The sequence below is a fragment of the Meleagris gallopavo genome, chromosome Z, assembly GCF_905368555.1.
Source record: "Meleagris gallopavo chromosome Z, MGAL_WU_HG_1.1, whole genome shotgun sequence".
Classification (NCBI taxonomy): domain Eukaryota; kingdom Metazoa; phylum Chordata; class Aves; order Galliformes; family Phasianidae; genus Meleagris; species Meleagris gallopavo.
Genome location: NC_139435.1, coordinates 1,620,570 through 1,634,165, shown reverse-complemented (window position 1 = coordinate 1,634,165; position 13,596 = coordinate 1,620,570). Strand labels below are relative to the sequence as shown.

Genomic DNA, 13,596 nt, shown 5'->3' with positions numbered 1-13,596 from the left:
TGGTCACTGAGCATGGTGGGGATGGGCTGGGGTTGGACTTGGGGATCTTAGTGGTCTTTTCCAACCTTAATGATTCCGTGATTCTATGGTCTTAAGACTGTTTGTCCCACTGATGTGTTCCCATCCACCCACAGTGATATGGAAACCCATTTTCTGAGCTCACAAAACTGTAGCTCTGTAGCAATTTTTATAGCATAAAATTCATAGAACCATAGCACAGTTGGGTTGGAAGGGACCTCAAAGATCACAGAACCATTGAATGGTTGGGTTGGAAGGGAACCCAAAGGTCGTAGAGCAATAGAATGGTGCGGCTGGAAGAGCCCCCAAAGCTCATCCAGTTCTAACCCCCTGCTGCAGGCTGGTTGCCAACAACTCAGTTTGGCACCAGATCCTACCTGAAGGATGTTTTTTCATTGACCGAAACCTCTTTATTAAAAAATAGCATTTTAGATGCTGGTGGGATGCTAGGACACTCCCTTATACTGGATGTACATCCCCAACCACCGAGCATGGGAACAGCATGGGGTGATAGAGAAGACAGTGGAGTTTGTAGGAAGGGAAAAGCAGTTACAAACAGTTTGCAAGCCTTCCCATGATGTGGTTCAGCCCAGCAAGGTCACTCTGTGATTATAGGACTAATGCTATGGGTGGAGTCCTTGTGCTGTCCAAGCAGAGGGAGGGAGCTCATCCCCTGCTGAACGCAGCAAGTGTGCTGTTACACTTGGCCAGGCAGAGGTGAAGGTTCCCTCATTTCCCATTTCCCAAGGGGAGGGAGGAAAGAGCAACTTGAGGATGGGAAGCCTGGGTAAGAGAATAGATGATGAAAATGGGTGGGAGAGGCCAGACTGCCCCTAAGAGCTTCAAACACATGAATAGGGATGCGGAGCAATGTGGGAAGAGAAGGAAGCAGGACGGAGATTATGGGAGTACAGTAAGGAAGGGAGAGGGGAGGGGAAATTACGTAGAGCCTCCAAGGTCAAAGAAATCAACTTCGAAGGGATTCCTTACAGACATAAAGCCAGTGCCTTCATATTCAGTTATTTTTCACACAAATCTAAGTAATATATGGGTTGTTTTCTTTTTTCCACTGCCTCAGTGTTGGGCATCTGTCATAGAGCATGTTTAATTAAAAACAAAGGGAGGGTTGATGCAAATCAATTGGGTTCCATGTGCAAGTCAGGCTCATGTTGGAATGAAACTCTTCCACTCGTTAGACAATAGACAATTTGTCTATTAATCTGACCAAATGGACCCAAGTGCCAGAGAGTTTAATGTCATCAAAACTCTGTGTTGGACTAAAACGTATTTTGCTGAATTATTTCCTCAACTGTACTTAAGGACATGAAAGCTAAGTATGAAGCTGAAGGAGCCAGCTCTCGTATCCAGGGTGTCCAACCTATCAGCAAGGCCAACATCATGACAAGCCACACCAAACTGATGTTGGGAAAATGGTCCCCAACAGGAGGCTTGGAGCTGCACTGTGAGCTCTGCAATGAGTTCCAGCCCATTAAACACCAGGCTTCAGTAAAATATTATGGTGGGTCACATTTTAACATGGGCAGAATTGGCTGGGGAATCACTGAGGACCCAAGAGGACATTTCTTGGAAGAGAATAGAAATTTGGCTCTAACCTTTTTCTTTGCTTTAGATTTCAGCTGCCTCCTCCCTGCCCTGAACACCACTTCCTTTCACTCCATGCACTTTTTATCCCTTGTCTCCCATAGGAGGTGGTCCTTGCTCCTCCGACTATGTGGGTAAGAGCAGAAGCACACTAAAGCCCTGAGGATGGGGAAACTGTTATTGAAAAAGGGAAAAAGGAGACAAGATCCACCTGGAAACAGGTGGGTGAGCAGCACAGGAGAGAAACCAGAAACCAAATGGTGCATTAAGGACCATGTAAAGGGTCAGGAGCGGAGCAAAGAGCAGAAACTGGGTCCTCTGTCCCCGATCCCAAGCATTTAGTATTTCCCTCTGTTCGGCTTTGACCTTACAAGTTCTCTTAACCTTCTCCTGGCAGCTTCCTAATGGGCACATAAATCTCTGGAGAGTATCTTAAATTCTTTTTTATCACAGAGTGTATCGGTGTGATAATAAGATCAGCCTTCAGACTCCCCATTAAGTCACAGAAGGTGTGGTCATCAGTCATGCTTCTCCCAGTCTTAATTGCCAGCCAGACACTTTAAGTGGAAAGTCCACCTAATGAGCCCAATCATTAAAACATCCCCAGTTCCTATTTGAGATGGAAAATTATATTACCCTAATAAGAGGGCTGCGTCATTGCCCCCCTAGTCAATCATGTGGCATGGGGAAGGTGAGACTTCTCTCTGAGTTGGCCTTGGATGTGTCATTTAAACACAGCCTCTACACTTCAGGCAAGAAAAAGTAGTAACATCCTTCATGGAGTGAGAACAGAGTGGTGGGAGAGGAGAGGAGACTCAGAGGTGCGCAAAGGACACGGACATGGTGGGTGCTCCATGCCAGGTGGAAGTGATGGATGAGCCACCATGGTTTCTGCTCGGGTAGAGAAGGTGTGACGTGTGATGTGCTTACAGAAAGCAATGGGACAGTTCTGACCTAAGAAATTTGCAAGAAAAGTCTCCATTTGGAGAAATGATTGGTTCCAACGTGGTTGGACATAGGGGATGGTGAAATGAGAAGCCAAGGCAGACGGGTGGAATGGCACAGACACCAAGTGCAAAATTCAGAAAGCCCCGTGAAAGTCCTTACGCAGGGCAAACCATCCCAAAGTCCCTAAAAAAGAATTCATGCTTCCCTTTCAAGCACAGGTGCAAAGCAACTGCACTGACTTTGGGAAGCAACAATGGCATGTTCCCATCCATGTGACCCCATCTTCCCACTTCACATCCATTGTGGGAAGATCTGAGCTCCTCTTGGGTCAAACCAGCACCCATCCCAGTTGTCTCCAACCACGCCACCTGCCCTTGTATCAGTGCCAAAGGCGTCTCACTGCAGGATGGAGAAGGTGCCAGGATTGATTGAAGGTGCCTGGAGGTGCTCAAGGCCAGGCTGGATGGGACTTTGGGCAACCCAGTCTACGGGAAGGTGTCCCTATGGCAGGGATTTGGAACTGGGTGGGCTTTAAGGCCTTTCCAACCCAAGTGACAGAATCATCAACAGAATCATGAAGGTTGGAAAAGACCTCAGAAATCACTGAGTCCAGCTGTAATCATTCTATGTCGTGATGATTGATCCTGTGATCCCACGATGGTTGATGTGCTCCCCATGCACAGCTCCACAGGGGCAGCAGGGCTGGCTGGACATCCAACATCAAGCTGCAACCATGCTGGGTACTCAGAGAGCAGGACCAGAACTATCCCAATAAAAACAAAGGAGCACGGAAGGGCGTGCTGCTTTTGGGTAATAATACATCTTAAACTGCACGGTGAGGCCAAGACAGCACCGCACCCTGAGCCGCCCGAAGGGTGCGGGCATTATACAACGATTTGCCCACACCCAGCACCTCCGATGACAATTAGCACCCGGCAGTAAATCCTGCACCTCCAACCAGGAAACGCACATGAAAAAAAAAAAATCCCAATGATGTGTCCAAACATGAACACCACGTTGGGCAGATCTGCACTGTCCCGACAGATGGAGATTTTTTCTTTTTTCTTTTTTTTTTTTTGCCCCTGGAAGAAGCCAGGGTAAAGCCAATGGTGGTTGTGTTGTAAATTCTAGTTAAGAGTGGGTTTCTGAGTTTTCATCATTTCCCTTTTAAGAAGAATACAAAACAGAGACGGTGGAAAAGTCTAAATGTATAATTACATTCTGATAACTACAAAGTCATGCGGAGTACTTTATAGATAATAAAATGACAAGATCTCATCACGCCCAAGTTTATTTTCATAGCCGTAAATCCACTTCTGCCCAAGTCGACGGGAAGAGATTTTACTATTGAGTAATAATGGAAGCAAAATAACACTTATTAAAGGGAAATGGGAACAAGAACTCATCTGATGTTGAAAGACAACAGAGAAAGGCAGTTTGTTATTAAGAAATAGCAGAAACAGCTCTGAGATATTGGCAGCAAGATTAACAGAGATCCCATTTTTCTCCTAAGCCACAGTGCAGTGATGCTCATGAAAATGGGAATTAAAGACACAGTGCTGGGGCTGCACCTCCAGTCACCAGCACAGATAAGGAGGAGGATAAAAAGAACCATTGGCACAGGCTGCCCAGGGAAGTGCTCAAGAACCTCCCATCCCTGGAGGTGCTCAAGAACCGTGCAAATGTGGCACATGGGAACGTGGTCAGTGGGCATGGTGAGAATGGGTTGAGGTTGGGGATCTGGGAGCTCTTTTCCAACCTCAACAATTCTGTGATTCTATAAAGGTGAGGAAATAAATACACACTGTTTGCTGATGGTAGCTGGGAGCATCTTCAGATGAGACTGGGTTTTTACAGAGCGAGGCGCAAGATTTATTATTATTTTTATGATGATGACTACCACTAATTGCAGTGACCATTTACTCTTTGCCCAGCAGCTACGAGCAGGATGCTCAGTGCTTCACAAGCACTGTACAAACAAGACAGAAGGAAAGGAGCAGCCTGTCTCCAAACACACACTCAAAATAAACAGTGGGAGAAAACAAAGATTACCTGGTTTGCACAGATGAGGAACAGAGATACTCTGTGCCTCGCCTTGGGCCATGTAGGAAGCCCATGGCAGAGCCAACATTTGGAGTCAGCTCTTCCAAATCCCAATGCCACCTTGCCTGGAGGATAAGTGGGAGCTGGCTCTCTGCCTGGGGCTCGGATGAGTGCTGGGGCTGGGAGCCCTGCTGGGAGACAGAGGTGGTGGCCACCACGTGCTGGTCCCTGACTGCACCATGACGATGCTGGCATCAGCACCAAAGCCAGAATCATGTAAAAATAGGATCACAAAGGTTGAAAAAGCTCTCTGAGATCCCCAAGCCCAACCCATCCCACCATGTCCACTGACCACGTCCCCCAGTGCCACATCTCCAGCACTGAACACTTCCATGGATGGGAAACTCCCCCACCTCCCAGGACAGCCTGTGCCACTGCATCACCACCCTTTGGAAAATAAATTGATTCTAGTATCCAACACAGTGGGACACAGTGCAAATCCCCCAAAAGATCGGGACTGGCAGGGCTCAGCTGGCAGCAGGAGCAAAAGCAGGAGGATTCTGGCCCCGAGGAAAGTGGGATCCCAGGGTTTGTGGGATCCCAGCAGGAACTGGAAAATGGGAGAAGCCAGCAGCTCGCTGCTCCCAGCAGCGAGAGGGGAAGGGAAGGGTTTGTGGGCAAGGAGGAATGCTCCACAAAGGTACCGCCAGCAGCAAAGCCGGGGCTTTTCCAAACACAAACAGTTCGGGGAAGCAGAGAGACGGAGCGCCGGCTAAAAATACGCAGCGCCGAGTAAAAAGAATTCAAGGAGCCCTAAAGGAAAAGCGAAAAGCAAATTGCAGGGAATTGTTCAGCAGACAATGAAGGCTCCTCGCATCCCCTGCAACAGGCGGGTGGCAGCGGGGGAAGCAGCCCAACAAACGGCGTCTGCGGAGGGGGACGGGGAAATTCAGGCGGTTTGCTCTGTCGTTATTTTCCTCTGCCTTTGCCGAAGACAAAGGGGATGTGCAGCTCCCGAAGACAGCGATTGTATTTCACCCCGCGGTCGGGGAGGCTGCAGATAGCGGCGAGAAATGGTCCTAAAAAAGATTAGAGCTCTTACGGTAGGGCAAAATACTGTATCCAGACAACACACTCGAGTTTTAATGACAGCAGGGACAGAATGGAGTGAAGCACTGTCTGCTGCCTTTAGGAAACTGAAAACTTAATTTGAAACAGCACAAGCTGGAGCGCGGCTCCTCGCACAGGAAAGGCTCTATTCCTGCCCTTCAAGCATCACTTTTTATTCTTGACATTTATTTTCCATCCAGCGCTTCTCCACAACACCATCCATCCATCACAATGAGAGTTGGGAGGAGCCGAGGGCACCCGGTGCTCAGGTGAGCAATGCCCCAAGGCACGGTGCTGGATGCACCTTGCCCACAGCCAGCACCGTGGGGAGCCAGACCCCACAAGCATCCCCCATCAACCCCATACGCATTCCCTATGACCCCCAGACTGCATATGCATCCCCCATGAGCCTCAGACCACGTGCACAATTCTCATGAACCCCAGACCTCACATGCATCCCCCTGAACCCCATACCCCACATGCATCCCCCATCAACCCCAGATCCCAGAAAAACTGCACTTTTTTCTACCACTAGGCACGAAGATAGAGAGAAGCCCACAAGCAGTGTTGTGAAACAGGGTATGATATTGCACCCTGGGGTCAGCCCAGCTCCGGGAAAGGTTTGCAGTGCTGTGGGTAGGTGACTTTGAGCATTTCCCTTGCTCTAATGGATTTCTTCCCATTGCATCCCTGTCATGCTATATGTTTGCAGATCCCCAGCTGAGGGATAAGGAAGCAAAGTGCTTTTCTGTGGGTGCACGGGGAAGCAAAACCCCTGGCTTCCCCAGATCTCCGTCCCCGTTCTTCCTCCCTCCACTGTGCAACACCCAACAAACTGATTTCCACCAGGCACGACTGAACAGGTTCTGTAGTGGGAGCAGTGGGGACCATTTTGGCCTCACTCAAACCTTGACCCTCTTTGGGTCTGGACCTCTTTGGGGTCCTCCTGCCCCCAGCCTGGCCCCAGGTGCTGCTGTAGGAACAACCCCGGGGGCTGCGTTGCAGGGCATGGGGATAATTGCAGGGAACTGCAACTGTAATTGCTCTCGTGCCATTCTGCAGCCAGGTTTCCCATGCTATTATCCCTGTAATCATAGAAACCAACTCTAGCTTTGTGCAGACAGCACTGCCAGCCCTGAAATTATGCGCTCTCCCCGAGGCTCCCCTTGGCCAAGGAGGCAGGGATGTGCTGCAGGAAGATGTCTACAGAGCATCTGCAAAACCCTGGGCTCACTGACACCCAGGAGCAAGGTCCCAGTGCTCCTACCCTAGGGGCAGCAAACCCTACACAGTGCTTTCAGCCCTGGGTAAATGGGATTAAGTTCAGCCATTCCCCACACTGGAGCAGGGAGGTGAGATTGCTCTGTTAACTGATTCGTCCTGAGCTTCTCCTCGTTGATATGGTCAGGGGAGCAGGAGCTGAGCACATGGGATTTGAGGCTGGGAATGGGGGGGAGCACCTTGGCGTGAGGTGTGGGTCAGTGCTAATGCTGTGAGGTTGCTTGGGTGCCTCCAGCCAAAACGCAGTGGGTAATGCAGAGAATGGGATCTGTTTTGCTGTGTTTGTTCTTTAATGCATGTAAGGAGTTCAGGTTTATGAAAATCTTCAGGATCACTGAGTATCAAAGTCAGAATTTCAAAAAAATTGACAAGGTTTAGATGGGAAATTCTCCTCTGACCTTATTTCACCCTCTCATCCCTGCTCCAAAAGCTCAGGTCAGAGGAGACGAGGAGGGGACCTGACCCCTCCTTGTGTTCCCATGGGGCACCATACTGGGCCTGACACTCCTATCACAATGGACACAGGGGAGGGTCAGGTTGGATATTAGAAACAATTTCTTCTCCCTTTGCTCAGGAGTGGTGATGCAGTGGCACAGCTGCCCAGGGATGTGGTGAAGTCCCCGTCCCTGGAGGCATTCCAGAACTGTGGATACATGGCACCTGGGGACGTGGTCAGTGGGCATGGTGAGGGTGGGCTTAGGGATCCTGCAGATCTTCTCCAATCCTAATGATCCTATAGTTCTATTTAAGTCTTGGTCACTGGGAATGGGGATAGGCTGAGGTTGGGATTGGAGATCATGGAGGTCATCTCCAACCTTAATGATTCTATGACTCTATGGCCTTCTAAAGTAATGAATTTAACCAGCAGCGTTGTTAATGCTCTTGGAGCACATCTGAGTGACAGAGAGCAATCACCCCATGGTGTTTTCAAGCTTCCCTATTTTTCTTTACTTCTTCTTCTCCCAGTTTTTAATAGTTTCCATTTCAATGATAATTTTGACCTGCATTTTTGCAAGCCTACAGCCTTGCAACCAATTCTTCATCCAATCAAAGCATCACAGATGTGCTAGGAGAGGTGCAGATGGTTCCTCTTCTCCCGCAACTCAAAACTTTCCAGGTTGCAGATGTCAAGAGCACATCCCTTCCATATGGCAGATAAGAAGTCTCGGGGAAGATGAGAGCAGCCTGAGGAGACTTGGATGCCTCCTACATTTCCCAGCTCCTCACTACTCCTCTCTGAAAGCCTGGTGTTGTTAAGCAGCAAGGGAAGAGATGGAAAATAAATACATAAATACCAAAGAGTGTTGCCAAGGCCACCTCCAGGATGGATGGGTATTGGTGCCACTCTGATGCCACTCGGAGCAAGGCTTTGCTCCTGGACATTGCATTGGTTCAGAGTGAAGCATCAGGGAACCCCGCAGGTGTCAGAAGCTGTTATTGCTGTGATTCACCCCTGTGAAATTTGCACTGGCCTCGCTGCTGATTTTGGCTGAAGTGGCCTTGATACAGGTACAGGAAAGAAATCGTTACCACTGTTCTTTCCATGTTTAAGTCGTAGTGATGTGGGATGTGACCCCAACACTCTGCAGAAGTTTTGAGGTCCCTTCCAATCCAACCACTGCATGGTTCTATGATTCCACGAGCTTTGAGGTCCCTTCCAACCCAACTACTGCATGGTTCTATAGTTCTATGAGCTTTGAGGTCCCTTCCAACCCAACCATTCTATGCTTCTATGACCTTTATGACCAACCCAACCATTCCGTGATTCTGTGATTCTGTGATTCTGTGATTCTATGGTCTCTGTAAAACAATCCAAATTTGGAGGAGAAAACACTGCACCTTCTGGCAAAGCAGTGCTAGCAGGGTATGATGCCACCTGGTACTCTTCATGGATGCTCTGGGTTTGGAGAGAACCTTAGCAATGTCCCCCATCACCCCAACAAGCAGATCACACCAGGTGCAGAGCCTGCAGCCCAGCAAAAGGACTCTTAGAGCCTATGGGTGAGGCTATGGATAAAGGCTTGGAGCTCAGGGCAGTGCTGCTTTGTACCTAGGCGCTGCAGTGAGCTGGTGCAACCCCCCAGGAGCTGCCCTGCATCCCCCCACTGCAGCCACATGTTTGTATTCACAACAGGTCAGCCGGAACTGCTTCTATTTTTCCCAGCAAAATGACTCTGTAGCTATAGGAGATGCTGCGTGGTCATTTCCAATATGTGAGGAGCATGTAAAATGAACGGTCCCCAGCATGGCTGGTTAATTCCTGGCCCCAGAAAGCCCCACGCCTCTGCAGCTCTGCAGGAGCCCAGCATGAAGCTGAGCTGCTTATAGAGGTTGCAGCTGCTGTGTGAGAACTGTCAGCTCTAGCTGCGTGCATGCATTTGTCTTGGTTTCATCTAACAGGAGATAATAATGGGAGTGGGGAAAGAGCACAGAAATGCTCTCCCTGTTCAGCACAAAAATACAGGTAACAATTATTAAGTAATAATTGATTCATCCGATACTTTATTAACCAGAGTCAGGTTTGCCAGCAACAGCTCCGCAGTGAGAGCCTTTCATGTGACACGTTATTAAAGGCTCTTTTCTGGCTCTGAAAGGCAGTGGCTGGCAGATCAAAGGTCAGACATTTCAAGGAGCAAATTGGTTTAATGTGGCTGCAGATAGCCTCCCGAAACCTCATAAATATGCAGCAAAATGTAAGGAGATAAAATTGTGGACACGAGAGACAATTATTTTGAAACCAGGATAAGAACAGCACGGGCTCAAATTAATCAGTGTGAGTCTCCTTCTTGCCGCCTCTCATTTGGCAGAGCAGGAGCCCGGCTGCCAGCCCAGAGGAAGACCATGGAATCACGGAACCTTTCAGCTCGGAGAAGACCTCCGGGGTCACCAAGCCCAACCCAACTCATCCCCACCATGCCCAGTGGCCATATCCCCACGTGCCACAGGTGCTGGGGGATCCCAGAGCCCAAAGTCAATGGGGGAGGTACCCAACCCCACAGCTTTCCTGTTTCACCAGGGCTTTCCAGTTCCACCAGCAGCCAAGGATGCGCAGGAGCAATGGATGGCTACGTGCACTGAGGATCCCTTGGTGTGACACCATGGCTACATCAGGAGGTGCTGTCCCACATCCCAGACCCCAGTGCTGCAGTAGTTTTGCTGTCACAAGTGATGCTCTCATTGTTTTTAACTCCAGACTTTTTTAGAAGCATTCCTCCCTATTTTTAATCTCCAGCCAGGCAGTGGTGTCGGAATACTCTGGGGTTTTGCTGGCGTTTGTTGAGATGCATTAACTCACATGACCTCTGAGCAGCTGTAAGGTTGCTGGCTGCTTTGCTCAAAAGTCACAACTTCACTCCTCTTAATTAACAGAGAGAAAACACCCACTCCATTCCTCTAATCTTGAAAGAGTTTTCCCACACGAAGAGTGACAACAATGCTCGATATTCCCAGCACGGCCAGAAAGCAGAGTGGAGGAAGAAATCTTTAAAATAAACTGCTCACCTCTATCTTGAAGCCGATGAGGACACAACCTCTTTGCATCCTCCCCATGGAGTGGGGGGAGTGACGTGGAGCAGGGAAGCAATGACACCCATGCGCTGCTCACCATGGGGTGCCTCATGTAATCAAGGGAGGAGAATCACAGAATCATTTAGGTTGGAAAAAAACACTAAGATCATCAAAGTTCTGCACACCAATGGGGTTGCCCACAAGGACAGCAGTGGTACATGGCCACCCAAGCCCCAGCCCAAGCAGCAGCCAGCCCCAAGGTATTGTTGTGTGCAGCTCTCCCATCAATCAGGAGCCTGACAGTGTAATTTGTATCTGGGGAACCTGGAGCAATTACAAAACCAGCCCAAATGCTATTTGTTTCCCAAGATTTTGCCTTTAGTTAGCGCTGTCATTCTGCTTTAATTATGCTGTAATTAATTGCAACAAAACTATTTGGAAAGTGCGTGTGTGCATAGCAGAAAGGTTCCAATATTGCAACTGGCTCCCCTGCAACCATGAGCAGGGAATTTATGATCCTGGGTTGATAGAGCTCTTGGCCTTCACTACACCACCTGCACAGAGTCACAGAACCATAGAACCATGAAGTTTGGAAAACGTCCAAGATCACCACGTCCAACTGTTGACCCAACCCATCATGCCCACTTATAGATCCATAGAATTGTTAAAGCTGGAAAAGACTACTGCTATCATCCATTCCAACCCCAACCCATCCCCACCGTGCCCACTATGCCCACTTCCATCCAGAGAGTCTCCAACCCCTTTTGAAACCAGACCAAGACCTATGAAGGTGATTACCGAGCTATTTTACATGTAGAAAAACCAATGTAACCAATGTCAAGGAGCTGATCTCCTCAATTTATCTCCAAACAGGATTAAAGGGGCAGAAGCTACCAGAATTGAACCCAATGATGCTCTGTGTTTTGGCAGTGATGGGAACCAGTCTCTAAAGGCAGCAGGCAGCCCAGCCCTGCTTGTATTTTTCTCTTTGCCATTTTCTGTTCTCAGCATCTCCTCTCCTCCCCTCTCCTCTTTCTCCAATTTTCTCCTACCTAGGGCAACCTCCCGGCTTGGTGGAGGTGGCATTTTATAGAACCACGGAATATCCTGGGTTGGGAGAATCATTGAGTCCATATCCTTACAGAGTTGGTCCTGGGGTGAGGTGCTCCAGTGGTGGCCACCCCATTTGGGTGGCAGGATTCACATTTTGGATGGAGGCAGCAGAACCCGTGTGGCACCAGGCTTATCAACACCCCAGATCCAGCTGATCCCAAAGACCTCCCAGAGGATCTGCTCCATCAGCTTCAGCTCACCTTGGCAAGAGGTGCCCCAATGCCATGGCGACGAGCTCGGCGGTATAAACACGGCACATGGGTGTGGGCTGTTTGCACAGCGAGGGAGCTGGCTGCTCTCCATCCCTCCGCCCTGCTCCTCCCAGCAGTGCCAGCAGCTCACTCCAACTTGGTCTCCCACCTCCTCCTGGGCTGCCTCATCCGGCAGCACCATGGAACCACTTCCCAAACTGGTTTGGCACTGGGCAGGGCGGGGTGGGGGAACGCTGCCTCTCCCCACAGTCCGGGATGCGGATGCGATTTGGTGGCCTTGACATCCCCGTGCATAGAAATGTGTCATGGGGTGAGAAGTCCCCTCCTCCTCTGCTGCGGTGGCCGACACGCAAGGTCAAGGACATCCCATGGGGTCTGATGCTGCTGACAGCATCACAGGGCTGTAAGGGCATCTGGGGGCACCAGTGAGCTTGGCAGTGGTGGTGCAGTTGGACACATGGACGTGGATCACACCAAGGAATGTTCCGTGGGGAGCAGCAGTGACATTTGTGAACACCGATAGGGTTGGCAGTGGTGATGAAGCTGAAGGTGGACATGGATCATGCCAAGAGCTGGACATGATGAAAGGGAGGGGGAGAAGCTCACAAAGCCTCTGGATGTGGTGTCCTTCCCCAAAAGGCTGTGTCCTCATGGCTAGCACATGCCTGCTCCTCGGGACAGGGACACCTCTTGGAGGGATGAGGAAGAACATAACCCAGGAGCCGTGAGAAATGGCTGCATAATGAGGGGAAGCTCATGAGTGACACTCGAAAATGACGTGGGCATGTGAGCAGCATTACCATCAGGCGCGCGCTTCCAGGAAGGAATCAAAGGGCTCTGACTAATACCACGATGCCTCCAACTCTTTCTTGGCAGAAGATCTCAGCCCCACATCCCCTCCCTCTATTCATCCCCGAAGGAAAACAACCAGCAAAGCACCAACCCCATGCTCCTCCATCCCATCCTCCTCCAAAGAGTTCTAAAAGTCTGCGGGGTCACCTCCCAGTGGTCCCGCAAAAAATCCATTCCATCGGTGGCACAGAATGGAAAACCAATGAGGAGTACAGAGCGGAGAGAGAGGCTTCAGCACTCTGCAACTATTTTAATAACTGCTCTTTAATTAAGAGCAATCGCTGTGGAATTATGTCAGTGAAACTTGCCACTCGTTTATTAATTAGAGGAAGAATTTCAAAGGGATTTCGGCCCCAGGCTGGCTGGAAAACCCCGCTGGCAGGGTTGGTACTTGCTGGGTGCTGCAGTACGCCAGGGGGGGCCGCTCATTGCCCACACCTGAGTAAACAGCACCGGCAGCAGCAGGACACGGTGCTAACGCTGCCAGGCTGCCCGGGGCCTCTGCTGGGTGCAGTGATTGAGTGCAATAAGGAGGTCATGGAAATGGGGCAGAGAACATGAGGGAAGAGATGAATGGAGCCTGGCGGCCAGCTTCTTCCCTACAGGAGGAAGCCCCGCTCCTTGGGAGCAACTGTGTATCTGCAGGTGACTCAGACATGGAAATCTGTGTAGGATTGAGCCCCGAGCGTGCTCCAGCCCCATGCACCCCCTAGTCCACCCCATTGCCCCACGCATGGAAGAGGTATTTCCTCCACCATCCTGGAGCAGATCCCCAGAGGAACACCAAGGAGCCCCCAGAGGAGCAGGAGATGCAGGCGAGTGTTGCAGCGTGCACAGCCCAGGACTCAGGATCCCATTACGGGAACCCTTTGGCTCTCTGCATCCCCATTTGGCACGGCTTCTCCATCAC

The 13,596-nt window shown here is 50.0% G+C and overlaps 1 protein-coding gene across 3 annotated transcripts in view; it reads right to left on the bottom strand.

Annotated features, from left to right (window-relative positions):
• Window positions 1-13,596, bottom strand: part of ZBTB7C (zinc finger and BTB domain containing 7C) — a 106,192-nt gene that overhangs the window by 21,266 nt on the left and 71,330 nt on the right. The window lies entirely within an intron of this gene.